General features: G+C 34.2%; 1 long non-coding RNA gene across 1 annotated transcript; it reads left to right on the forward strand.

Annotated features, from left to right (window-relative positions):
• The first annotated feature begins 656 nt into the window (after positions 1 to 656).
• On the forward strand, positions 657 to 6,161 carry LOC116965314. Its single transcript, XR_004409281.1, has 3 exons — positions 657 to 713; positions 4,268 to 4,311; positions 5,508 to 6,161. It is a non-coding gene; the product is annotated as an uncharacterized LOC116965314 (long non-coding RNA).
• Positions 6,162 to 14,071: the final 7,910 nt, after the last annotated feature.

A 14,071-nucleotide genomic window follows, 5' to 3' on the forward strand; every position in this document is an offset into this window, starting at 1 on the left:
AACAAATCTTTCAAGTGTAACAGGCTTATATGGGGGGGGGGGGGGGGGGGGGGGGGGCGTGCTTACCTTAGGTTTATTTCATCCAGGAAAATTAATACAACAAAGCTTGTGATTTCTAAAAACTTTCAGTTGTTTCCCTCTGAAATACCTATATTTTTGGCACCCTGTGAAATTAGCAGAAAATATTTTAATTCTATTTTGAAACTAAACATTTTTATTCTGGTAAACTAATGAGTATAATGGACCTATTATTGTTTTTAAATCTTAGTCAACCATTTATTTTTTTCACCACTTCCGGGAAAAATATGTTTTAATGTACAATTTAACAACAAGGAAATTTAAGCACACAGAAATGTACTTTTTCCCTCAAAGGCCCCACAACAGCTATATCAGAATATCAGCTCTCCATGTAGTTTTAACTGACCAGTTTATGCTGCACTGCATTTTCCTTTGTATGGTCCCATGCTCTCGCCTTGTTACCAGCTGCACTAAGTAGGAAGGTAGGTAAAGTCCAGGACTGTGTGACTTTGAATAAGTCAGCACCAAAGGGATGCTACTTTACAACACATACAGTACCCTTCATAGTGACTGAACATAACCCTTATGACATTCCCTGTCCCAGAAGACCCAGGGGACAGAGATCCATTGTTCTTTCTGTCTCCCAAGGAACAGAACAGAGCAGATACCAACTGGCACAGCATGACTGTTTTCAGGTACACAGTAAATTTTTGTTTTAAAGGGGAATTTCAATATTTAAAATCTCCAACATTGTTGTTTTGTTTTTAGCTTTGTAAGTTCAACTTTATTAAAACTATTGTTTTAAATATGCAGTTTTAATTTTCCAGATTCAGCAAATAATTAGCTGGCTGTGTTCCTGCAGTAATGAGTCAGAGTACTTTTAAAAAGCAATGATATCAAAAATTCAGGGTTGAAAAACTTAACCTAAGAGTCAATAACAAATAATTTTTATAATCTATAAAACTAAGAAAAGATTCCTCTAACTCAAAGTTTATTATGCTTATGTACTAAAGTAGCAAACATCCAAAGTCACTGAACAAGTGTAGAAAATAAAACAGAAAAAGGTTGGTTAGTTAATAATTTTTGTATCTTAACAGATTCATTCAAGTATACTTTGTTCACACAAAGCATAATATAAAACTATAAAACAAGTCCCTCTGAAAGTCATCTGACTATTATAATTTGGCCTTCTATTTCAACATTAGTGAAACTAATTTAATCGAACTTCTGCAGAATTCCTGCTCTCTCAAAAGCAGTATTTCATCACGCAATTGATCAGTTACAGCTGGGAGTTTCAATCCTCCCCCCCCTTCACTATCTCACACTAAGTTACTAAGAACCAGTAGTCCTAGAAGTTTGTAACCTTTTTATTTTCAAATAAGTATCTACAAAAGTTGGCATAACATGGCATTGTGGCAACTGAGGAATCACTTGAAATGGTTAAGAAAACCCATTGTGGCAAAAGATTCAAGATGGGTTAGGAAAGTAAATCAGTGACACTGTTCTCCCTAGAGAAGTACTAGTAATGTCTTTAGAGATATAACTACAGGTTGGAAACCACCAAGCTATTTTATTTAAAGAAATGAAGACACATTACTGAAGACAATGTTTTTTTCCATGCAGCTTTTCCCAGTCTTCAGCAGAAAAAATAACTTAAAACATTTGAATTACAGAAAGGATGAAGTTCCAGTCTAAAAATCATTTACACTGAACATATATTATCATGTTTTGATTTTAGATGCATGATGTTTATTGCATCTGAACTTAGCAAACCTTCTCTCAGAGATTTGTTGAGATAGTCATTGATGCTTGCCACAAAATTGAGATATAACATTTAGCTTTTAATGTTCAGTCCACCACCAAATGAATGGACTTCTTTTTGCAGCCAACCTATAAAGAATTCATCATGCTCTGTGATATTACAAAACAGCTTGGGATTCTGTCTGTATGCTTAATAATTGTTTAATATAACATAACTTTAGTAAAAATAGAGTAACTGTTTTCATAAAAATAGAATCATCTGAAACTAAATCTTGAAAAATCTGAATAATGAATCAGTTTGTGGCTCAGTATAAAAATATAATTATCATCAAGCTAATTTATAAAAGTTTGGTTGAACATCGATACTTTTTAATTAAATCCCAAGAGTTAGCATGCAATCTAATAGATACTAAATTTGGCTGATGATAAGAGCAGAAGTACTTTTTTCAGTCTAAACTTTTCTAAAGTATACAGTATGCATTTTTTTTCCTGTTTTCGTTTATGTTATCAACCTCATATGTGCCTTGTTGTTGTGACTAAAAGTTCAAACACCAAATTGCCTTTAATTTGGTAGTGTCTTGCTTAGAGGCAGCTTCTTTAACAAAAAAGGAAAGACAATAATACCCATATGTAACCTTCGGTCTCTAAGAAGAGGAAGATGAGAATGCCATTAATAAATAGGTAATAAATAATTACACATACTATTCTACTTCAACACTACAGAATGTTTTTAATTTTAAAAATAAAACGGACAAATAGTAACAGTATTTTTTCAACATTCATTTTTCTAGGTGTAGAATATATTTTAAAGCATACATTAATCAATCATTTAGATTTAGTAGTTTATTCAATAGAGTTATAGAACACATTTACAGTACATCTTACCTGAGAGAAATGATTAATACAGTACATATCAAAAGGATTTACTGTTGACTTTAATGTCTTCTCTTTCTTGAATACTGAAAAAGCAGTAACTCACTTGTAATCACTAATTTCTTCTTCAGAAGTTATATACGTTCTCTCAGGGTCTTCAGCTCTGTCAGTGATTTTCTACTGTTCTGTTCTTGGCGAACTGTTTCTGCTATTTGCTCACTTAGCTGCTCTTGAGTTGCTTTCAAGCTGGATTCCATTAGAAGAAGTTTTTCATCTTGACTGGCAAGTTCTTGGGCTGAAAGATTAAAAAAAAAAAAAAAAAAAAAAAAAAAAAAAGCAAGCATTATATTTTAAACCTAAGCCGAGTGATATTTTTGTTTTAAATGTAATGAATGCAGTGAAACCCTCTGTAAGACCTGGGCAAATATTGTTTTCAAAAGAGCATCATTTAGTTTCCAGATCTTTAGATGAAAATATACCATAAATATATTAATAGCTTGCTTAAGTCTCTTTCACTGTATTCCAATAAACTTAAATAAAGAAACTTGGACTCAATATTCTTCAAACATCTAAACTGCTACCAAATCTTACTGTATATACACACATTCAGTATTTAGTTCATTCTAAAGTAAACACCCATTTCCTTTGTATTTCACAATGTAAGTCAATCTAGAATTCAGAATCACAGTTTTGAAAATATAACAGCTTTTTTACCATTTCACAATTGCAACATATATAATTTAAGCTCAAAGTCTTCAATTTCATTACGATTTTTCATGAATTACAAAGCACATACATAGTAAAAACCCATTATTTTCCAAGGTCATCCAATAGATGGCAATCTTTCCTTAGACCAAAAGAAACCAAAGCTGTACACTGCCAGCTCTCAGAAAAATAAGTGATTTAAGACAAAGACATTTTTCCTTTGTTCTTTGTTGACCATTTTCCTAAAAGCTATATCTACATAGCTTTTAATTTAAATATTTGACCCTTAGTGTGTGCATGCATGAGTCTGTGTGGGTGTGTGGATGTATGTGTACCTACACAGACACAAATCCACACACATATATTTGGTTTTATACTCTTTCATAAATATATTGCTTTGGGCATATAGGTACATATAGTTATGAGGTTTAAGAGATCGTGGAATAAAACTAATCATTAAAACAAGTGCTTCACAACAAGCATTTTATAGCACGCATTCTCTTTACTATATAGCATTCAAATTATTTTGAAATTTAACACCAGAAAATTTAAGAAATGAAAAAGCTTTTAGTGATAGCAGTTCAGTATCATAACAGAGGAGTTCACATGATCATAAATTAAAAAGCCCTTTTTTTAGTGTGCTGTAGTATAATTTTAAGGTGATAAGTATACCAGGATTCAACGGAGTCAGAAAACAGTATTTTCCAGGCTTAGATGGATAGAATCCTTTAAAGAAAAACATTTTTGCTCTGTTAACATCGTTCTGTATTTATTGTATTTAATGTCTGACAATGTTCACCATATGCACAGGGTCTAAATTCAACTATCGTATCTACCTTTATGAATGCAGAATATTCAGAAGATCAATTTCTTTATATAAAAATTTGCTTTGTTCTTCTCTCATTGACAGTAACAGAACTCCACTTCTCACAAAACACAACAGTCACCATTTCTGTAAGTAAAAAGTACGGTATACAACCTGTTTAAATTTGTGCTTCAGGAAGGTATACAGCTAATATTAACAGCTAAGTGTTTAACAAACAGTCCATATCACCCACAGCTCATCTTTACTAAGTATCAAGCAAACCCGAATCTCTTCAAACTAATGAGCTAAATGGTTATTAATGTCAATACATCTTTAAAAAGAAAAAAAAAAAAAACAACAAAAACAAATCAAAACAAAACAAAACAAAACAATATAAAACACATAAACCCCCACAAAACGTAGTTTAATAAAAAACTTATAACAGGCTTTCTTTCACATCTAGATAATAAGCAATTTTGGTATAGACAAGACTAGACTGCCATAATTCAATAAGAAATATAACAAAATTTTATTTGTGAGTGCAGTTTGGACCCATTTCTGCAATACATCTGTACATAACTTTCCTGTGGTAGATGTCCTCATTGAAATCAGTATGACTACTTATTTGAATAATGTTAATTAGCTGTGGGCTCCTATAGTTTGATCTGTGTTTGAAATCAAAAGCAGGGTAAATATTTTACATATAATACTTAACTCCTCCATTTAAAGTTTTTCAGCTGTTGATTTTTTTTAATGTAGAATATAATCTTTTGTATGGCAACTTAAGTTTATTCAAATTTCAGGACTTATTAAGTCACTGTCAATTTTATTTGAAATGGCATTGTCTGTATGATCCAGAAATGGATCTTTAACAATACTTTAAAAGTTCTTAGAAGTAGTTTAAGGGTGTGATCTATTGCCTGGAGATGGATTTATCTTTCAAAATTTATTTTATTTATATCAGTTTTGATTTGTAAACAAATCCAACAATGCATATTTTGTAATTGGCATAACTATTTAAACATACAAAAGGTTATTTAATCACGATTTTTAATAGTCTGTTTTAACTCACAATGTCCTGGTAAAAAAGGGTTAAATTATTTTAAGTTTACCTATGCCTTGGACTTGAGCCTTGGTTGATCCCAAGCCAGAGGCGCTAGCAGCTGCATGCTTTATTTACAATCCCTTTGTCAGACTTACAACTGCCCCAGGCTATAACATAGTGTACCTAATGTTCAAACTGGCAGGTAATCTTATGTCAAACATACTTCTTTGATTTAAAGTGATCAATAGATTCTTGTAAAGAGGTAATTTCTCTGATGTTTCCACCTTGCCTTTCTTACAGGTGATTCACACAAAAGCCTGCTTATATGATGTACGAACAATAAACAGAAAGCTATAATCATGTTTTTTCAGATGTTTCCGGTGCACAACGATTTTGGATCAATACCCTGTGTAATACAATTATCTGCAATGATCTGGTTGTATTGAAAAAGAATTTGCAGCAGACCTCTAGGGGGTTTTATCCAGAAACACGTATCTGGCAATGTTGTGAATAGTGGAAGAGAAAATTAAGGGGTTGACACAGGCTGTCTATTATGTTCCAAATGACTTCATTAATATTTTATTTGCTAAAAGTAGTATATTTCAAGCTCTGCTATACTGTGACTTCAAAATATTAATAATGCAATTTCCTTGTTGCATTTGCTTATTTTGAAAACTAGTTCTAGCACAGATGTTCAGCGTAAAAGTCAAAAGTGCCAACCAAAAATTATTTAAGCAGTTTATTCCCCATAATTGAATGATTGCTTGGTTTTTGTATCTTATTTTGCTTTTGTGAACATTATTCTCTTGAAAAAAAATCTATATTCATTAGTGCGCTACTACTAAAGCTGTTAACTTATCTATACTGGGGATTAATCATATCAGTTTAAAAAGTCACCTAAAATATTAACAATGATATCAAACTTGTTAAGTTCAAATTACACTTTGCATTACAAGTGATTAAGCAGGTGTTCTGGTAGAGAAATAATGTTTTAACAAATTAATATCAAGATTATAGAACAGAGATAGCAATTTTTAAAAAATCAGTTGTGTTTAGTTTTTATGAAGTTGCAGTCTATAGCTGTAAATTTACCCTAAAGCTGAACAGGGAACCTTTTACATGCATTTGATTACAACAATCACATGCCCAGATGATTGAAAATTCTTTTCCATTAGACTGTACCAAATGCACATTTCCGTAATATTACTATTTTTGTACGTTATTACCTGTCTTTCTGTACTGCTTATGCACACCCTGCAGTTACTGATTTAGCTGCTGAATCTCAGTTCTCAGTATGGTGGTTTCTGCCTCTGTCTGATTCTTTTCTTTCTGTGTGTCCTGGATACTGGCTTTCAGTTTCTTGACCACACTGTCAAGGTGCTCCACCTCAGCCACTTTTCCTTTGATACCTTCCCTTGCCTGCAGGAAATCATATTCCGACTTTCTCAGAAGGTCATCTCTTTTGCGTATTGCCTGTGAAGACAAAAAGCATTCCAATGGTGCCTTTTATGATGTACTTTTTATACCGCATCCTGCTATTTTGAGCTATAGGATATGTGAGATTATACAGCACCTCATTAGCAACTGGGTCAAGTACCCACATCTCCTCTAGGATCAAAAAGTTACAAGGACTTTAATTTAAAAAAGTCTGTTGAAGAAAAGATTCAGTATTACAATAAATACATCATTAATCAATACTTATATGTTCAAAGGCAAGAAGAAATATTCCACGTAATTCTGAGAGAAAAGCAGGAAATGTTGTTTGATCTAAATGAATGCTTTTCCTTTTTTTTTTTTAAAAAAAAAAAAAAAAAAAAGGTTTGATGAAGCTAAAAAAAAAAAAAAAAAGGAGGGGGAATATTTAACCTCTTGGTGCCAACTGCTACAGAGCTCTTTCATTTGGCACTCGGGCAAATGCTGTAGGTTAATGTGGCCATGGGGATATCCCAAAGCCGTAGGAAAAAAGCTACCATGATATGTTTTTTTCCTCATTGTGTAAACTTCTTACCTGTGTATAACTATTGTATTTAGATTCTGTTTTGTTACTGTTTGAAGAAGCCACATACAACTTGGACTTTGGATATAGAAGAGCCCTTTCCCTTAAAATACAGTGTCATGGTTTTATTTTTTATCTGCACTGTCCTTAAGAACATGCTGTAAGTTTGTAGGTATGAGATTCATATCAATCACTATTGAGTATTCATGAGTGACTGTGCTTTATTGGCTTGATGCCACACCTTGATTCTCTATCATGCTCCATCATGCTTCTTTTAATCTGAATATTTAGTACTCTTTCATGTCTTAATTACAGCAAATTGCGCACAGTTGGCACCATTTCTTGAAATTAATCCCAGAGTACTTTGTTTCTGTCAAGCACAGTCAAAGCCTTAGAGAATAATAGTAAATGTTATTGCAGATCTAAATTTAAATGACTGTCTATGTATTTAACTTAAGCCTTTAATTATTCGTGCTGTACTGTTTTTGGTTCAAATGTTAAACATTCTTTATTGAGAATGTAAAATTGTTTCAGACAGCTTGAAACCAGTGATGTTAACATGACAACAATTATTTGTATTAACATATTTTTTCAGGTGTGTAAAACTTAATAGACAGAATATAATATCCTGCCACAGTAAAATGTTTCCATTTCTTTCGGATTATTCAGTAAATAATAAAATGGTTCTAATTATGAGTAACTGATTGTTGGGGGGTTAATTCCCTTCTGTTGTTCTTTCCTGTTTAACAAAAAAAAAAAATTAGAAATCAAACCCTCAACACTTCTTTCTCATTAGCTGATTTATAAGCTGTCTGCAGACAGACTATACCTTGTATATCTCTTTCTGAAAACCACTTAGAAAATTCAGGAGATGTTGATTTTTATTATTTTCAGTACACTAATGAAAAAAAAAAAATTTTTAAAGGATGGAAACAATTAGAGTAACCTACATGTAGTCATTGCTTGTACTTGTCAAAGTTCCCAAATAAGTACAAATTATTTCTTCTCATTGTGTAGTTTAGTGATAGGGATATTATGTTATTAATAAAGCCCAAACCTTTTCAGCTTATGAACATTTTTTGTGCTGGAGCATTCATAGACAAAGGTAAAAAGAGTAAATAAAACTCTAGTCCTGTGTACCTTTTATGCCAAGAAAAAGTATGACAAGGTAGATTTCTGACATTAAAAATGAGTATGAATGGGATTTGCTGTTAAAATTGGCAAATGCATTTATAAAAATATCTACAAACATAACAGAAGAAGTCATATCTGTATTCGTTTTATTTTTATCAGTATGCATTATGACAGCATTGCTATCACAAACTCTAACCTATCTTGAATTTAGAGACAAACACCAGAGAAATATATACTTACAAAATTTGTGATAAAGGAAATTTTTCTCTAGAATTCATAACAAATATGTATGAAGCAGTGTATGCTCAGCTCCTTCACATTCTGTTTTGCAATGTGATTTCTAAAGAGATAGCTGTTTTGCTCATTCTCATAGCAAAATCATACCTGATCTTTTGACTATAAAGTTTCCTGGCATCTGTAAGGTCTCTTTCAAGCTGTGTTATCTGCTGTTCTAGCTGAGCAAGTTCCACTTTGTGTTTCTGCTAGGAAGCTATTACATCCAGATGCAGTGACTGTAAGGTCTTGTCTAGTTTTTCAATTTCAAGAACAGATTTTTTTTTTTTTTTTCCTGTTGGTCAAGTATATTAGCAGCTTCAGCTTTTTGTTCCTGTATGATCTGCTCACATTCTTCAACTCTGGAGGATTTTTCATTATATTGATTTTTCAACATCACAAGCTCATGTTTTAAATTAGAAATTATTGTACATTATACCAGATGTCCTGATTCAGTTATCTATCATTGAAGAAACATAAATTATAGCTCCATTTCCATATTTCAAACGCTGAACATGTTGTTACTTATGATTTGTATTTTATTTTCAGTGAACAGAAATATTTGAAAAGATTTACTGACTTTATATGTAAAATAAATTTTTCATTTGTAATCCTAAAAAGCAGAGTTATATCTTCATTACATGTAAAGACACAATTAGATAATAATGCTATTATTCTAACTCCAAAAGCCTATATAACTACTTGATTAATTACATTTAATTCTGGTTGAGCTAGTTAATGTATGTGATTCTGCAATATATTTACTTATCTTTTCTAAAGATCCAAGTGCATAAAACTTTACATGAGATGTCCACAGTCAGATTGATATCTGCCAAATCAGACTGAAGTTGAAAGATGACATTCTCTTTTTCAGAAATCTTTAAAAAATACAGGACACATTCTGATATGTATGATATAAGATAAACTGGTAATTAAATATAGTTAAAAATTACAATGCAGGATTCTGATTCTCAGAAAAAAATACCACATTTTGAAGACAGACAATTTTATCCTTGAGCTTTGGAATTCAGTTCAGTTGTAAGGATGTTACTGTTGTTCACTTTTAGTGGTTTGGTAGTCAACAATCTGTCCAGTAAACATCATATAATAGAACAGTATATAAAACCTACATATGTCAGAGAGAATAGAGCCTCTAAATAAGCACATATATAAGCATAGTTGCAGGTATTTCATTGTCATGTTTAACGTTGCTCCTAATCAAACTCTTCAGTTACTATGAATGTAAATCAGATTTTGAATGTCCTAGCTATGAGGCTCCTTAAATAAGAAATAATTTTATTTCTCTAAATGTTCAGTGATTAAACATGGGTTTTAGTCTTCTTGCTTTTTTAATATTGATATTACTTTAAGATAAGTGTTTCCTACTTCCCTATTTATTAAACATAAAAGTGAAAATATTAACCAAATACATAAATGTTGTACCTCTGCTAAAAGACTCACCATTTCACAACGTTATAGTTAAGACTGAGTTCCTGCTAAAAAGGACGACGTTAAAGGAAACTCAACCAGCCATCAAATTAGCTAACCCAGATAGCTGATTTGTATGCAATTTAGAGAAGAAAACAAGTTTAAAGACAACCAGAAATAACTCTCAGATTATTTCCCTAAATTTAATAATTGATTTTTTCAGAAAAGATGGACATCTTTCCTATGGGAGACCTCTCCAGATCTTCTCTTCAAACCTGGGACCTCAATATCGGAGTTTCTAAGAATTTAGAATTACCTCTGTTTTTTATGACCACTTCCTAAAACAAATATCAGGGTATTTCCTAAAGCCTCTTCTGGGATCAACTGTTTTCTAGGTAGAGGTTTGACTATTTCTCCAACAAATTATGTGGCAAATGTCCCTCAACAAGCAATTTTTTTTTTTTTTTTAAGAGAAGTTCCAAGTTATTTGGTCATTTCTTTGAGATGTCATTTCTTTGAGTTCTTTTGAAATCTAACTCACTGAATTCCCTTTGTTCAAAGAACAGAGAGAGCTATGTGACAGAGAGTTTAAAAAAATAAATTTTAAGATTAATGCCCATTTATTGTTTATTCTTCAGAAGTGAAAACTTGTTAGGATCTATGACAGCATGTGGTATTCATTTATCCCTGAAAGTGGTTTGAACTCACTTTTAATAGCCTTCTTTTTTTTTTTAAAAAAAAAAAAAAAAAAACAAAACTACATTCATGAGTATTTAAAAGATGTCCACTTATATCTAATAAGTGTAAAACATGATTCTTCATACTCAAAATCATGAACTAACATTTTTAGGTTGAGAATGACATTTCTACCTGTTCTACAAAAAAAACAAAGAATTTCAAGTATTTCTTCTGTCCTATAGCTTCTCATCTAGCTGATATTTATTATTTAGATATACATTTAATTTAGAAATAAACACTTTGAGTGCATAAAGAATCTACTATGTCCCATGAATATTGGTCCAGTATTCACTAACATGCACTGTTAAAATAAAATGCTTTCTTTCTGATACAAATTTTTCTAGCTTTCTCTCTTGACGTCTTCATTGAAACTCATTGTATTCTGTTAGATTAAGAGGACCTCTAGTACCATTAATTTTCTACTTCTGTAGCTGCTAGAGATTGTGTAAAAATAAACTCATACTTTTACAAAGATAAATGCGCTCAGGTTTTCTTGTGTATCACTGTGAGTTAGCTTTCTGGCCTCGGAACTTTCCAGTAACTCTTCTGAAATCATCAACATTTGCTGTACTGTTTTTCAAAGTATCAGGCAATCACTAAATAACAATATTGAAGTAGCATCCTCCACTGTCTTTATGCAAAAAGTGGTAATATCTCTGTGACTCTATTAAATATTTCCATGGATATAGATCAAAAATCTTGCCAGCACTGTATTCTAATGAAAGCACATAGCAAGTTTATTACCCAGCATGACTCTTAAACCCTTTTTATTGTCATTTTCTAAAATTGGCCTCTCACCCTGTAAGCATGATATTTTTTGAGATCTCAACCAAAACTCACAAAACTCTGCAGTTTGGGGAAAAAAAAAAAATAAAGAAAGAAAAAAGTGGTTCAAACATAATAAATCTCTAAGTTTTAAATCAGTCTGCAGAAAAATGCTGAATTTACCATTTATCACATCAGCACTTCACTACAAATACTCCATTATGTTATAATTGCAAATTTATCGCATTTGATAGTGTCCTGGGTTGAGTGAGTGGTGGAGTTTTTTGGTGGCAGGGGAGGGGGCTATCGGGGCGGCCCCCTGTGAGAAGCTTCTCGAAGCTCCCTCAGCTCCACGTCAGCTCCACTTCTGTTTGGGAAATTGAGCCAATTGGCTGCGCCTCTGCGATAACGTATTTAAGAAGGGACATGGTGACGTGCAGTCGGACTTGTGAGGAGGAGTCGCTGCAGCTGCATGAACACCAAGGTCAGTGGAGGAACGGGGGAAGAAAGGAGGGGGGAGGTGTGCTGGAGCGGAGATGCCCCTGTATCCTGTGGTGAGACAGAAGGGCGGCCCCCCCTCTGCCACCCATGAAGATCTACGGTGGAGCAGACATTGATTTATGGCCTGTGTTTTTCAAGGTGCTGTGCCCGAAGAAGTCCGGGGTCTCATGGGAAAAGGCAGCCCCGCTGCTGTAATTCAGCACTGGGAGGATTGCAGCATGCAGGGGAGTCCCATGCCGGAGCAGCTCGGGAAGGGCTGCAGCCGTGGGAGGGAATCCAGTCAGAGGAAGTTAGTGACCCATGATGGAGCAGTGTGGGGAACGCTGCATCCCGTGGGAGGAACTCATGTCAGAGAAAGTTTGTGGAGGACTGTCTCCTGTGAGAGGGGGACCACGATGGAGCAGGAGGAACAAGTTCCGGACACTCCCCTCACCGAAGATGAAGGAAGTGGCAGCACTGACTGCACCCCCCATTCCCTGCCCCTGCGCCACTGGGGGAGGAGGTAGAGATATCGGGAGCAGAGCTGAGCCCGGGAAGAAGGGAGGGGTGGGGGGAAGGTGTTCTCAAGATGTGGCAATGCTTCTCACTGTCCTACTATGTTATGTGTTGTCAGTGTCTGTAATAAACGTATGTTCTTTTTTTTCTTCCCCTAACGAGTCTGCCTTTTGCTAGTGACCATAAAGGGGGATTTTTCCCCATCCCAGTCCTATCTCAAACCCCAAGCCTGGCTCTCTGTCCCTTCTCATTGCCAGAGGGGAAGGGAGAGAATGCTGCTGCACTGTGGTTGGCTGCCAACCAGGCCTAAACCACGACAGAGATCGTAGTGAAGTTGCAAAAGGATCTTCCCCCCAACGCCGTACGTGGATTTTACAGAGCAGGGAGTGAAATGAATGCACCAAGAGGAAACTCTCCAGAAGACATAAATAAATACACACACCCCCACCCCCACCCCCCTTTCCGGGGTTCACTATTTTTGTTGATGCAATTGTACAACCTTCAACTCCTTCTTTGAGGCCTTGTCCTTGAAAACAAAGAAAGCAGCAATAATTTTGTCTTCTTCCAGACCACTGACAATGTACAGAAGCAGATCCTATTTGATCTCTCAGATCACTGTTACTACAGTTGGTACATCCCACACTGACTGTGCATTGTAAAAAGAGGTCTTCTTGATAGTCTGAAAATAATTTTCCTTGCTCTCTATCCCTAGAAGTCCTTTTTATATATGGTGAAGATTATTCATCTCCCCACCAAACTGAAGGGAGATTTTTCTGAATTATATCTTTTTATCTGCTTGGTACTTTCCTGATATTTCCTTCATACTTACCTGAAGCATAAAAAAAACGTTGTCCCATATGGATGAACACCTAGTTGGAACACAATTAATGCTGATGATGCCTGAATGTATTTCTGATAGCTTTTCAGTGATGATCTACAAGGTGTCAGAAGCACACTTCCTCACCAAAAACTCTCATCTAGAGGGTATTTCAGTATACTTGGTTTTGACATAAAGCACAAAATAAAGTTTGGATCATATATGGAATACCATCCATCTGAAAAATCCCCCTGCATATTTTTTCCCCTCTAATAGCTCCAAGCAAACTCCTTCATCTGGTTCATCGTATGTTTGCAGAAACAGCAGTGTCTGAATAGCACATGGAAGAAGTTCAAGGAAAAAAATTATACAAGAAAGATGAAGGCAGGCTCACCTAAGACATAACTGCTGCCTGGGTACTCAGAAAACCACAGCCCTCTTCAGTTTCTCTTCAGACACAAACCAAACATGTTTTAACATTTGCAGCAATCTGCAGGATGGTGGATTTTATCTTTCTTCTCAATTAACAAAATAACAGAGCTGTTATTTTTCCCCTAAATTAATCACACTTTCATAATCCTGATTTATTTTTTTCTGTATATTTATCCTTATTCATCAGCTGTTTTCAGTCTCCTGTGTCCTGTCATTAATATCTATGTTTTTCATCTCTAATCTGTCTTTCATGATTGTAGGAGTGTGAATTTGGGGCACATAGTA

This window comes from Tyto alba, unplaced genomic scaffold (genome assembly GCF_018691265.1).
Source record: "Tyto alba isolate M040663 unplaced genomic scaffold, T.alba_DEE_v4.0 Super-Scaffold_9, whole genome shotgun sequence".
Taxonomy (NCBI): domain Eukaryota; kingdom Metazoa; phylum Chordata; class Aves; order Strigiformes; family Tytonidae; genus Tyto; species Tyto alba.